The following is a 13,483-nucleotide window of genomic DNA, read 5'->3' as shown; positions in this document are numbered from 1 at the left end:
CTGGTTTCCTCCCACAGTCAGAAAGACGTGCTGGTTAGGGTGCATTGGCCGTGCTAAATTCTCCCTCAGTGTAACCCGAACAGGCGATGGAGTGTGGCGACTGGGGGATTTTCACAGTAACTTCATTGCAGTGTTAATGTAAGCCTGCTTGTGATAATAAATAAACTCTCTCTCTCTGTCTCTCTCTCTCTGTCTCTCCGGTTCAGACCTGCGACACTGACGACACAGATGACATCGAAATCTCCATCGATAACAATGCCTTCATGGACGAGTTCTTCGTCCAGGTGAGGCCTCACACCCTGGCTTCTGGGGGAGCGGCTGGGGGAGGGGGCTGGGGGAGGGGCTGGGGGAGGGGGCTGGGGGAGGGGCTGGGGGAGGGGCTGGGGGAGGGGAAGGGGGCTGGGGGAGGGGGAGGGGCTGGGGGAGAGGGAGGGGGCTGGGGCTGGGGGAGGGGGAGGGGGCTGGGGAGGGGCTGGGGGAGAGGGAGGGGACTAGGGGAGGGGGCTGGGGGAGGGGGCTGGGGGGAGGGGGAGGGGGCTGGGGGAGGGGGAGGGCAGAGGGAGTACCAGAGGCCACACAACAACAACTTCACACTCTATAGCGCCATCCCTCAAAGCAAATCTCCCAGGCTGCAGATTTTACCAGATGCACTTTGACCCCAAACCACAGGTGGGAATATTTGGACACAAAATCTGCGTGAGAGACACAGGGGGAGAGACAGAGACAGAGAGAGACAGAGAGAGACAGAGAGAGACAGAGAGAGAGAGACAGAGAGAGAGAGACAGAGAGAGAGAGACAGGAGAGAGAGAGAGACAGAGAGAGAGAGAGACAGAGAGAGAGAGACAGAGAGAGAGAGACAGAGAGAGAGAGACAGAGAGAGAGAGACAGAGAGAGAGAGACAGAGAGAGAGAGACAGGGACAGAGAGAGGGACAGAGAGACGGACAGAGAGAGGGACAGAGAGAGAGACAGGATTTGATTTATTATTGTCACATGGATTGGGATACAGTGAAAAGTATTGTTTCTTGCGTGCTATACAGACAAAGCATACCATTCATAGAGTACATAGGGGAGAAGTAAAGGAGAGGGTGCAGAATGTAGTGTTACAGTCATAGCTAGGGTGTAGAGAAAGATCAACATAATATAAGAACATAAGAACATAAGAAATAGGAGCAGGAGTAGGCCATCTAGCCCCTCGAGCCTGCCCCGCCATTCAATAAGATCATGGCTGATCTGACGTGGATCAGTACCACTTACCCGCCTGATCCCCATAACCCTTAATTCCCTTACCGATCAGGAATCCATCCATCCGCGCTTTAAACATATTCAGCGAGGTAGCCTCCACCACCTCAGTGGGCAGAGAATTCCAGAGATTCACCACCCTCTGGGAGAAGAAGTTCCTCCTCAACTCTGTCTTAAACCGACCCCCCTTTATTTTGAGGCTGTGTCCTCTAGTTTTAACTTCCTTACTAAGTGGAAAGAATCTCTCCGCCTCCACCCTATCCAGCCCCCGCATTATCTTATAAGTCTCCATAAGATCCCCCCTCATCCTTCTAAACTCCAACGAGTACAAACCCAATCTCCTCAGCCTCTCCTCATAATCCAAACCCCTCATCTCCGGTATCAACCTGGTGAACCTTCTCTGCACTCCCTCCAATGCCAATATATCCTTCCTCATATAAGGGGACCAATACTGCACACAGTATTCCAGCTGCGGCCTCACCAATGCCCTGTACAGGTGCATCAAGACATCCCTGCTTTTATATTCTATCCCCTTCGCAATATAGGCCAACATCCCATTTGCCTTCTTGATCACCTGTTGTACCTGCAGACTGGGCTTTTGCGTCTCATGCACAAGGACCCCCAGGTCCCTTTGCACGGTAGCATGTTTTAATTTGTTTCCATTGAGATAGTAATCCCATTTGTTATTATTTCCTCCAAAGTGTATAACCTCGCATTTCTCAACGTTATACTCCATTTGCCATATCCTCGCCCACTCACTCAGCCTGTCCAAATCTCTCTGCAGATCTTCTCCGTCCTCCACACGATTCACTTTTCCACTTATCTTTGTGTCGTCTGCAAACTTCGTTACCCTACACTCCGTCCCCTCCTCCAGATCATCTATATAAATGGTACATAGTTGCGGCCCGAGTACCGATCCCTGCGGCACGCCACTAGTTACCTTCCTCCAACCGGAAAAACACCCATTTATTCCGACTCTTTGCTTCCTGTCGGATAGCCAGTCCCCAATCCACTTTAACACACTACCCCCAACTCCGTGTGCCCTAATCTTCTTCAGTAGCCTTTTATGGGGCACCTTATCAAACGCCTTTTGGAAATCCAAAAACACCGCATCCACCGGTTCTCCTCCATCAACCGCCCTAGTCACATCTTCATAAAAATCCAACATGTTCGTCAAGCACGACTTTCCCCTCATGAATCCATGCTGCGTCTGATTGATCGAACCATTTCTATCCAGATGCCCTGCTATCTCCTCTTTAATAATGGATTCCAGCATTTTCCCTACTACAGACGTTAAGCTGACCGGCCTATAGTTACCCGCCTTTTGTCTCCTTCCTTTTTTAAACAGCGGCGTAACATTAGCCGTTTTCCAATCAACCGGCACTACCCCAGAATGCAACGAGTTTTGATAAATAATCACTAACGCATCCACTATTACCTCTGACATTTCTTTCAATACCCTGGGATGCATTCCATCCGGACCCGGGGACTTATCCACCTTCAGTCCCATTAGTCTACCCAGCACTGCCTCTCTGGTAACATTAATTGTATTAAGTATTTCTCCTGCTGCCAACCCTCTATCGTTAATATTTGGCAAACTATTTGTGTCCTCCACCGTGAAGACCGACACAAAAAACTTATTTAAAGACTCAGCCATATCCTCATTTCCCACTATTAACTCCCCCCTCTCGTCCTCCAAGGGTCCAACATTCACTCTAGCCACTCTATTCCTTTTTATATATTTATAAAAACTTTTACTATCATTTTTTATATTAATTGCTAGCCTAGCTTCATAGTCTATCCTTCCTTTCTTTATCGCTTTCTTAGTCTCTCTTTGTTGTTTCTTAAATTTTTCCCAATCACTTGTTTCTCCACTATTTTTGGCCACTCTGTACGCAGCTGTTTTTATTTTAATACTCTCCTTTATTTCCTTCGTTATCCACGGCTGGTTCTCCCTTTTCTTACAATCCTTGTTTTTTGCTGGAATATATTTTTGCTGAGAACTGAAAAGGATCTCCTTAAAAATCCTCCACTGTTCCTCAGCTATCCTACCTGCCAGCCTGCTCTCCCAGTCTACCTTAGCCAATTCATCCCTCATCCTATCATATTTCCCTCTGTTCAAACAGAGGACACTGGTTTGGGACCAAACTTTCTCCTCTTCCATCTGAATCAGAAATTCGACCATATTGTGGTCACTAGACCCAAGAGGGTCCTTCACAATAAGATCCTTAATTCTACCTACCTCGTTACACAATACCAGATCCAAAATAGCTCGTTCCCTCGTCGGTTCCGTAACATGCTGTTCAAGGAAACTATCCCGACAGCATTCTAAGAACTCTTCCTCCATTCCACCCTTACCGACTTGAGTCTGCCAGTCAATGTGCATGTTGAAGTCCCCCATGATTATTGCCGTTCCGTTTTTACACGCATCCCTTATCTGCTTGTTTATAGCCCTCCCTACCTCAACATTATTATTTGGGGGCCTATATACCACACCTACTAGTGTCTTTCTCCCTCTACTATTCCTCATCTCTACCCATAATGATTCCACGTTTTGTTCCTCAGAGCCTATGTCATCCCTCAGTACTACCCTGATATTATCTCTTATTAATAGCGCGACCCCACCACCTTTTCCTTCCTGTCTATTCTTCCTAAACGCCTGATACCCCTGGATATTCATCTCCCAGTCCTGGTCACCTTTCAGCCACGTTTCTGTAATGGCCACTAGATCGTACCCACTCGTGCTGATTTGCACCATCAACTCATTTACCTTGTTCCGAATGCTTCGTGCATTCAGGCAAAGTGTCCTTATTCCAGCTTTTATCTGGACCCGCTTTGATGAGTCGCGAACACCCTCTCCCTCTACTCCCTTATCTAAATTACCGCCTTCATTCACTTGCACCCTCTCCTCTACCATTAATTTTGTAATTCCCCTTACCCCTGCATCCTCCACCCCATCAATTAGTTCCTTGATCCTAGTCAACTCTTCTAGCTCCCCTCCCCCCAACCTATCTAGTTTAAATTCTCCCCAGTAACCTTAGCCAACCTACCGGCCAGGATATTGGTCCCCGTGTGATTCAAGTTCCACCCGTTTTTTGTATACAGATCACCCCTGCCCCATAAGAGGTCCCAATGGTCCAGGAACCTGAATCCCTGCCCCCTGCACCAGTCCCTCAGCCACACATTCATCTTCCACCTCACTCCATTCCTGCCCTCACCTTCCCGTGGCACAGGCAGTAATCCTGAGATTACTACCTTTGCTTTCCTCTTTCTCAGCTGTCTCCCTAATTCCCTGTACTCCCTTTTCATGACCCCTTCTCCCTTCCTACCCACATCAGCGGTACCAATATGTACCGCTACCTCAGGCTCCTCTCCCTCCCACCTCAGGATTTCCGGGACGCGACTAGCGACATCCTGGATCCCGGCCCCAGGGAGGCAGACCACCATGCGAGAATCCCGCCTACCTCCGCAGAAACGCCTGTCTGTCCCCTTCACCATCGAGTCCCCGATTAATACCGCCTTCCTCCTCTTTTCCTTAGCCCTCTGAGTTACAGGGCTGGACTCCACTGCGGAGACACGGCCACTGCTGCTTCCCCCAGGCGGGCTGTCCCCCCCAGCAGTACTCAGGCAGGAGTACTTGTTGTGCAGGGGCAAATCCACTGGGGTGCTCTCAACCACCCTAGCCTTACCCTTCCTGGCCATCACCCACTTGGCCTCTTCCCGTGGCCCTGGTGTGACCACCTGATGATAGCTCTTGTCTATCACCTCCTCATTCTCCCTCATCAGCCTAAGATCCTCGAGCTGCAGTTCCAGCTCCCTAACACGGTCCCTCAGGAACCGCAGCTCGACACACCCCTCACAGATGTGGATGTCCGGGAGGCCAGATGCCTCCAGGACCTCCCACATCCTACACTGGGAACAACACCCTGGTTTCACACTCATACTGGACACTTTATGTCAAGTAAGACAGTGAAAAGTTAATAAGAGTGTAAGGAAACAAAAACTCACCCCTGCTCGTCCAAGCCCTGTGAGCCAAAGCCCTGACAGCTCACTCAACTTCCCACTCACTCTGCTGCCCGCTACGATGCTGCCCGCTGTATACTTTGGTGCGCTTTTAAACCCTCCAAAAACTTCCCCAGGCCTCTCCTGGCCCGACTTCCGGTTTTGAAAAAAACCTCCGATTTTAAACCCAAAATTAACTGAAAAAATAAATAATTAATTAAAGTCAGAAAACCCACTCTCTTACCCTCAGCCTGCTCCTGGGAACAAATCCCTGATATTAACAACTGATATTAAATCCAAACAACTGAGATTAAACCCAAACAACTGGGATTAATCCCAAACAACTGATATTAAACCCAGAACAACTGAGATTAAACCCAGAACAACTGAGATTAAACCCAGAACAACTGAGATTAAACCCAAACAACTGATATTAAACCCAGAACAACTGAGATTAAATCCAAATCCAAATATCAGGTAGGTCCATTCAAAAGTCTGACAGCAGCAGGGAAGAAGCTGTTCTTGAGTCGGTCGGTCCGTGACCTCAGACTTTTGTATCTTTTTCCCGACAGAAGAAGGTGGAAGAGAGAATGTCCGGGGTACGTGGGGTTGGGAGGTGTCGGGGGCTGGAGGTTACAGAGAATGTGAGGGTTGGAGAAACTAGAGGAGGTTACAGAGATAGGGAGGGGTGTAGGAGCTGGAGGGGGTTACACTCACAGGGAGGGGTGTAGGAGCTGGAGGGGGTTACACTCACAGGGAGGGGTGTAGGGGCTGGAGGGGGTTACACTCACAGGGAGGGGTGTCGGGGCTGGAGGGGGTTACACTCACAGGGAGGGGTGTAGGGGCTGGAGGGGGTTACACTCACAGGGAGGGGTGTAGGGGCTGGAGTGGGTTACACTCACAGGGAGGGGTGTAGGGGCTGGAGGGGGTTACACTCACAGGGAGGGGTGTCGCGATCTGAACAGAGGGGCAGTAATGGATGGCAGGGCCTTGAGGTGGTGGTTGAGTTTGGGCCCAGCTGAGTTTCAGTGGAGGAACTATTGTCTCCAAGGGGGATGGTCATGAGGATGTAGGGACTGAAAGTCTTCTTGGGTTCAGGGACAGCTGAGGAATTGTCTTGGGAAAGGCGAGGTAGATATTGCTGGAAAGGCTGAGTGGAGGCCGGATTGACTGTGGGAGGTCTACGGGAGAGAACGCCAGTTCGGTGGGTGAGGGAAACTGACTGACCCTCTGTTCACTCTCGCCCCTCTCCAGATCGATGAGATACGGAACAACATCGAGAAGATCACAGCCAATGTGGATGAAGTGAAGAAGATTCACAGCATTATCCTGTCAGCTCCCATGACAGAACAGAGTGAGTGAAGGGCTGAATGGGGCCTCCTCCTGTTCCTGTGTAACAGGCTGGAGAAGGGGCTGAATGGGGCCTCCTCCTGTTCCTGTGTAACAGGCTGGAGAAGGGGCTGAATGGGGCCTCCTCCTGTTCCTGTGTAACAGGCTGGAGAAGGGGCTGAATGGCCTCCTCCTGTTCCTGTGTAACAGGCTGGAGAAGGGGCTGAATGGGGCCTCCTCCTGTTCCTGTGTAACAGGCTGGAGAAGGGGCTGAATGGCCGCCTCCTGTTCCTGTGTAACAGGCTGGAGAAGGGGCTGAATGGGGCCTCCTCCTGTTCCTGTGTAACAGGCTGGAGATGGGGCTGAATGGGGCCTCCTCCTGTTCCTGTGTAACAGGCTGGAGAAGGGGCTGAATGGGGCCTCCTCCTGTTCCTGTGTAACAGGCTGGAGAAGGGGCTGAATGGGGCCTCCTCCTGTTCCTGTGTAACAGGCTGGCGAAGGGGCTGAATGGGGCCTCCTCCTGTTCCTGTGTAACAGGCTGGAGATGGGGCTGAATGGGGCCTCCTCCTGTTCCTGTGTAACAGGCTGGAGAAGGGGCTGAATGGGGCCTCCTCCTGATCCTGTGTAACAGGCTGGAGAAGGGGCTGAATGGGGCCTCCTCCTGTTCCTGTGTAACAGGCTGGAGAAGGGGCTGAATGGCCTCCTCCTGTTCCTGTGTAACAGGCTGGAGAAGGGGCTGAATGGGGCCTCCTCCCGTTCCTGTGTAACAGGCTGGAGAAGAGGCTGAATGGGGCCTCCTCCTGTTCCTGTGTAACAGGCTGGAGAAGGGGCTGAATGGCCTCCTCCTGTTCCTGTGTAACAGGCTGGAGAAGGTGCTGAATGGGGCCTCCTCCTGTTCCTGTGTAACAGGCTGGAGAAGGGGCTGAATGGGGCCTCCTCCTGTTCCTGTGTAACAGGCTGGCGAAGGGGCTGAATGGGGCCTCCTCCTGTTCCTGTGTAACAGGCTGGAGAAGGGGCTGAATGGGGCCTCCTCCCGTTCCTGTGTAACAGGCTGGAGAAGAGGCTGAATGGGGCCTCCTCCTGTTCCTGTGTAACAGGCTGGAGAAGGGGCTGAATGGGGCCTCCTCCTGATCCTGTGTAACAGGCTGGAGAAGGGGCTGAATGGGGCCTCCTCCTGTTCCTGTGTAACAGGCTGGAGAAGGGGCTGAATGGCCTCCTCCTGTTCCTGTGTAACAGGCTGGAGAAGGGGCTGAATGGGGCCTACTCCTGTTCCTGTGTAACAGGCTGGAGAAGGGGCTGAATGGCCTCCTCCTGTTCCTGTGCAATAGTCAGTAACGGGGTCCTGGTGTCAGTGACACTTTGGGCCTCACAGTGAGGATACTCTTCGATAGCCCTGATCACACAGGCGCTTGCCATCAAATTCCAGCCAGCATCCCTCAGCCTTCCACACGGCCTCAGCCTGTGGGATGTTGCTACGGCAACTGCCAAGTGGGCCTGAGGCAGGCTTTTGGCCTCAGTAAAGACCGATAACCAAAATTTACACTCGATCCGCTCTCAGGACAGCTAAACACACCATAACTCACAAAATCATTTTTTAAGAGGACTCCATGCAGGAAATTCACCACGGCGCACAGCAGGATCCCACAAGAAGCCTCTGACAGTGCGGCACTCCCTCAGCACTGACCCTCTGACAGTGCGGCACTCCCTCAGCACTGACCCTCTGACGTTGCGGCACTCCCTCAGCACTGACCCTCTGACAGTGCGGCACTCCCTCAGTACTGACCCTCTGACAGTGCGGCACTCCCTCAGCACTGACCTTCTGACAGTGCGGCACTCCCTCAGCACTGACCCTCTGACAGTGCGGCACTCCCTCAGCACTGACCCTCTGACAGTGCGGCGCTCCCTCAGCACTGACCCTCTGACAGTGCGACACTCCCTCAGTACTGACCCTCTGACAGTGCAGCACTCCCTCAGCACTGACCCTCTGACAGTGCGGCACTCCCTCAGCACTGACCCTCTGACAGTGCGGCACTCCCTCAGCACTGACCCTCTGACAGTGCGGCACTCCCTCAGCACTGACCCTCTGACAGTGCGGCACTCCCTCAGCACTGACCCTCTGACAGTGCGACACTCCCTCAGTACTGACCCTCTGACAGTGCAGCACTCCCTCAGCACTGACCCTCTGACAGTGCGGCACTCCCTCAGCACTGACCCTCTGACAGTGCAGCACTCCCTCAGCACTGACCCTCTGACAGTGCGGCACTCTCTCAGTACTGCCCCTTCGACAGTGCGGCACTCCCTCAGCACTGACACTCTGACAGTGCGACACTCCCTCAGCACTGACCCTCTGACAGTGCGGCACTCCCTCAGCACTGACCCTCTGACAGTGCGGCACTCCCTCAGCACTGACCCTCTGACAGTGCGGCACTCCCTCAGCACTGACCCTCTGACAGTGCAGCACTCCCTCAGCACTGACCCTCTGACAGTGCGGCACTCTCTCAGTACTGACCCTCTGACAGTGCGGCACTCCCTCAGCACTGACCCTCTGACAGTGCGACACTCCCTCAGCACTGACCCTCTGACAGTGCGGCACTCCCTCAGCACTGACCCTCTGACAGTGCGGCACTCCCTCAGCACTGACCCTCTGACAGTGCGGCACTCCCTCAGCACTGACCCTCTGACAGTGTGGCACTCCCTCAGCACTGACCCTCTGACCGTGCGGCACTCCCTCAGCACTGACCCTCTGACAGTGCGACACTCCCTCAGTACTGACCCTCTGACAGTGCAGCACTCCCTCAGCACTGACCCTCTGACAGTGCGGCACTCCCTCAGCACTGACCCTCTGACAGTGCGGCACTCCCTCAGCACTGACCCTCTGACAGTGCGGCACTCCCTCAGCACTGACCCTCTGACAGTGCGGCACTCCCTCAGCACTGACCCTCTGACAGTGCGACACTCCCTCAGCACTGCGCCACAGAGCTTGTATTTTGGTGCTTGCCTCTGCTAAGAGGGAACATCTGACTCTGATTTTCTGAGTCTGAAGAGAGAGGGACATAATCCCAGTGGGCCTGTTTACTGCGGGATGCAGGAGCTGTGAGATTTACAGATTTAAGCATTTACTGCATCGTAATCTCTCTGGATCTGTTCCAGGTCGATCACGTGGTGATTTGGGAAGCGGACAGGATAGCTGTCTGCCCCTTCTGCTCCCCTAAGCGGCCATCTGTTAGCACTAGGCCCGAGGCCTGTGGTTACCTTGGATACGGGGCCCTTTGCTCTCTCGTGCACACGCGCCTTCCTTTTTCCACAGGGCTTGTAACTAGGTCACAGCTTACGGAGACGGGATTAACACTCCTGAGCCTTGGTCGGAATGAAAATAATAACTCGAGGACATTGCCTTGGAGTTGGCGCTATTTTCCGAAGCAGAATTTGGGCCTACACAGCCTGATTTCCACAATGGCCTGTCTCCCGTTGGCCACCCTTCCCATGTCGCCCTCCCTCCCCGTTCCTCGGGGTTTAGCCCCCTGGCACGATCCTACCGGGATTTCACAGGAAGATTGCGCCCATTCCTGGAGTAACCAGTCGTACATCCTAACCCTCCTGTGCGCCAGTCCCTGGGGTAACAGTTGGTCACCTTACATCCTAACCCCCTCCGCCCCCCGTGCGCCAGTCCCTGGGGTAACTGTGTGCCGCGTTACTTGAGGTGAGGAGAAATTTCTTCACCCAGAGGGTGGTGAATGTGTGGAATTCACTCCCACAGAAAGTAGTTGAGGCCAAAACGTTGTGTGATTTCAGGAAGAAATTAGATTTCCATCTTGGGGCTAAAGGGATCGAGGGATATGGGGGGGAAGGGGGAATCAGGATATTAAATTTGATGATCAGCCATGATCAGAATGAATGGTGGGGCAGGCTGGAAGGGCCGAATGGCCTCCTCCTGCTTCTAGTTTCTATGTTTCTGTGTAATCATCTCCTCTTGACATTCAATGGCATTCCCATCGCTGAATCCCCTCTCCCACTGTCAACATCCTGGGAGTTACCACTGACCAGAAACTGAACTGGACCCAGCCGTATAAACACAGTGGCTCCCAGAGCAGGTCAGAGGCTGGGAATCCTGCGGAGAGTAACTCACCTCCTGACTCCCCCCAAAGCCTGTCCACCATCTACAAGGACACAGTCAGGAGTGGGATGGAACACTCTCCACTCGCCTGGATGGGTGCGGCTCCCAACAACACTCGAGAAGCTCAACACCATCCAGGACAAAGCAGCCCCGCTCGATCGACACGCTAACCACAAACACTCACTCCCTCCACCCCCGACACACAGTGACAGCCGTGTGTACCCTACAAGATGCACCGCAACGACTCACCAAGGCTCCTTAGGCAGCACCTTCCAAACCCACCACCTCTACCATCTAGAAGGACAAGGGCAGCAGATACCTGGGAACACCCCCACCTGGAGGCTCCCCTCCGAGTCACTCACCATCCCGACTTGGAAATATATCGGCTGTTCCTTCACTGTCGCTGGGGTCAAAGTCCCTGCCATGTGGCACGCACCATTCTCTGTGAATATACCGGAAGTGAGGTCTCTTCTCGCCAGGATTCCATCGCTCTTCTCCTTCTTTACAGAGACCAAAGATGATTTGGAGCAGTTGACGGTGGACATAAAGAAACTAGCGAACAGCATACGGTCCAAACTGAAAAGTGAGTGTCCAACAGGGGGGCCACACACTGGGGAAAGGGGGGATCTGGGGGCAGTAGGCTCTGCTCTCCATCACTCGAGACACTTACTCAGAGAACCCCCACGGTGCAGTCGAGGCCATTCAGTCCAGCGACTCTCTGACAGACCATCTTACCCTGGCCCTATCCCTGCACGCCCAAAATTTCCCATCGCCAATCCACCTAACCTACACATCTTTGGACACTAGGGGGCAATTTAGCATGGCCAATCCCCCTAACCTACACATCTTTGGACACTAAGGGGCAATTTAGCATGGCCAATCCCCCTAACCTACACATCTTTGGACACGATGGGACAATTTCGCATGGCCAATCCACCTAACCTACACATCTTTGGACACTAAGGGACAATTTAGCACGGTCAATCCCCCTAACCTACACATCTTTGGACACGATGGGACAATTTAGCATGGCCAATCCACCTAACCTACACATCTTTGGACACTAAGGGGCAATTTAGCATGGCCAATCCACCTAACCCGCACATCTTTGGACACTAAGGGGCAATTTAGCATGGCCAATCCACCTAACCAGCACATCTTTGGACACTAAGGGGCAATTTAGCATGGCCAATCCACCTAACCGACACATCTTTGGACACGAAGGGGCAATTTAGCATGGCCAATCCACCTAACCTGCACATCTTTAGACAGTAACGGATAATTTAGCATGGCCAATCCACCTAACCTGCACATCTTTGGACACTAAGGGACAATTTAGTATGGCCAATCCACCTAACCTGCACATCTTTGGACACTAAGGGGCAATTTAGCATGGCCAATCCCCCTAACCTGCCCATCTGTGGACACGAAGGTACAATTTAGAATGCCAATCCACCGAACCTGCACATCTTTGGACACTAAGGGCCAAGTTAGCATGGCCAATCCACCAAACCTACACATCTTTTGAGTGTGGGAGAAAACCGGAGCACCTAAAGAAACACCCTCAGACACAGGGAGAACATGCAGACTCAAAGGCCAGCATTGCACCCCACCTGTGGAATAGTCACACCGAGGTAGTGTCCGACACCATTCTCACTCAGTCCTCCCTTCCCCTACAGCTGACTTCCTGATCTCCTTAGGATCACTGTGGGTGAGGGAATATCAGTGTAAGGGAGGGCGGAGTCAGTGTGGGGGACGGTGGCGGGTGGGGAGTCAGTGTGGCATGGAGTGTCTTCAATGTATCAGTGCAGGTACAGAGTGTCTTCAATGTATCAGTGCAGGGTCAGAGTGTCTTCAATGTATCAGTGCAGGGTCAGAGTGTCTTCAATGTATCAGTGCAGGGTCAGAGTGTCTTCAATGTATCAGTGCAGGGTCAGAGTGTCTTCAATGTATCAGTGCAGGTACAGAGTGTCTTCAATGTATCAGTGCAGGGTCAGAGTGTCTTCAATGTGTCAGTGCAGGTACAGAGTGTCTTCAATGTATCAGTGCAGGTACAGAGTGTCTTCAATGTATCAGTGCAGGGACAGAGTGTCTTCAATGTGTCAGTGCAGGGACACAGTGTCTTCAATGTCTCAGTGCAGGGACAGAGTGTCTTCAATGTGTCAGTGCAGGTACAGAGTGTCTTCAATGTATCAGCGCAGGGACAGAGTGTCTTCAATGTATCAGTGCAGGTACAGAGTGTCTTCAATGTATCAGTGCAGGTACAGAGTGTCTTCAATGTATCAGTGCAGGTACAGAGTGTCTTCAATGTATCAGTGCAGGTACAGAGTGTCTTCAATGTATCAGTGCAGGTACAGAGTGTCTTCAATGTGTCAGTGCAGGGTCAGAGTGTCTTCAATGTATCAGTGCAGGGTCAGAGTGTCTTCAATGTATCAGTGCAGGTACAGAGTGTCTTCAATGTATCAGTGCAGGGTCAGAGTGTCTTCAATGTCTCAGTGCAGGTACAGAGTGTCTTCAATGTCTCAGTGCAGGTACAGAGTGTCTTCAATGTGTCAGTGCAGGTACAGAGTGTCTTCAATGTATCAGCGCAGGTACAGAGTGTCTTCAATGTATCAGCGCAGGTACAGAGTGTCTTCAATGTATCAGTGCAGGGTCAGAGTGTCTTCAATGTATCAGTGCAGGTACAGAGTGTCTTCAATGTGTCAGTGCAGGTACAGAGTGTCTTCAATGTATCAGCGCAGGTACAGAGTGTCTTCAATGTATCAGCGCAGGTACAGAGTGTCTTCAATGTATCAGTG

General features: G+C 52.2%; 1 long non-coding RNA gene across 1 annotated transcript; it reads left to right on the top strand.

Annotated features, from left to right (window-relative positions):
- Positions 1–206: 206 nt before the first annotated feature.
- Positions 207–11,269, top strand: LOC144489273 (uncharacterized). The gene is made up of 3 exons (XR_013496961.1): positions 207–284; positions 6,497–6,596; positions 11,194–11,269. It is a non-coding gene; the product is annotated as an uncharacterized LOC144489273 (long non-coding RNA).
- Positions 11,270–13,483: the final 2,214 nt, after the last annotated feature.

Source organism: Mustelus asterias, unplaced genomic scaffold (genome assembly GCF_964213995.1).
Source record: "Mustelus asterias unplaced genomic scaffold, sMusAst1.hap1.1 HAP1_SCAFFOLD_2075, whole genome shotgun sequence".
NCBI lineage: Eukaryota > Metazoa > Chordata > Chondrichthyes > Carcharhiniformes > Triakidae > Mustelus > Mustelus asterias.
Note: the sequence above shows the minus strand (reverse complement) of the source record. Positions and strands in the feature narration are given on the sequence as shown.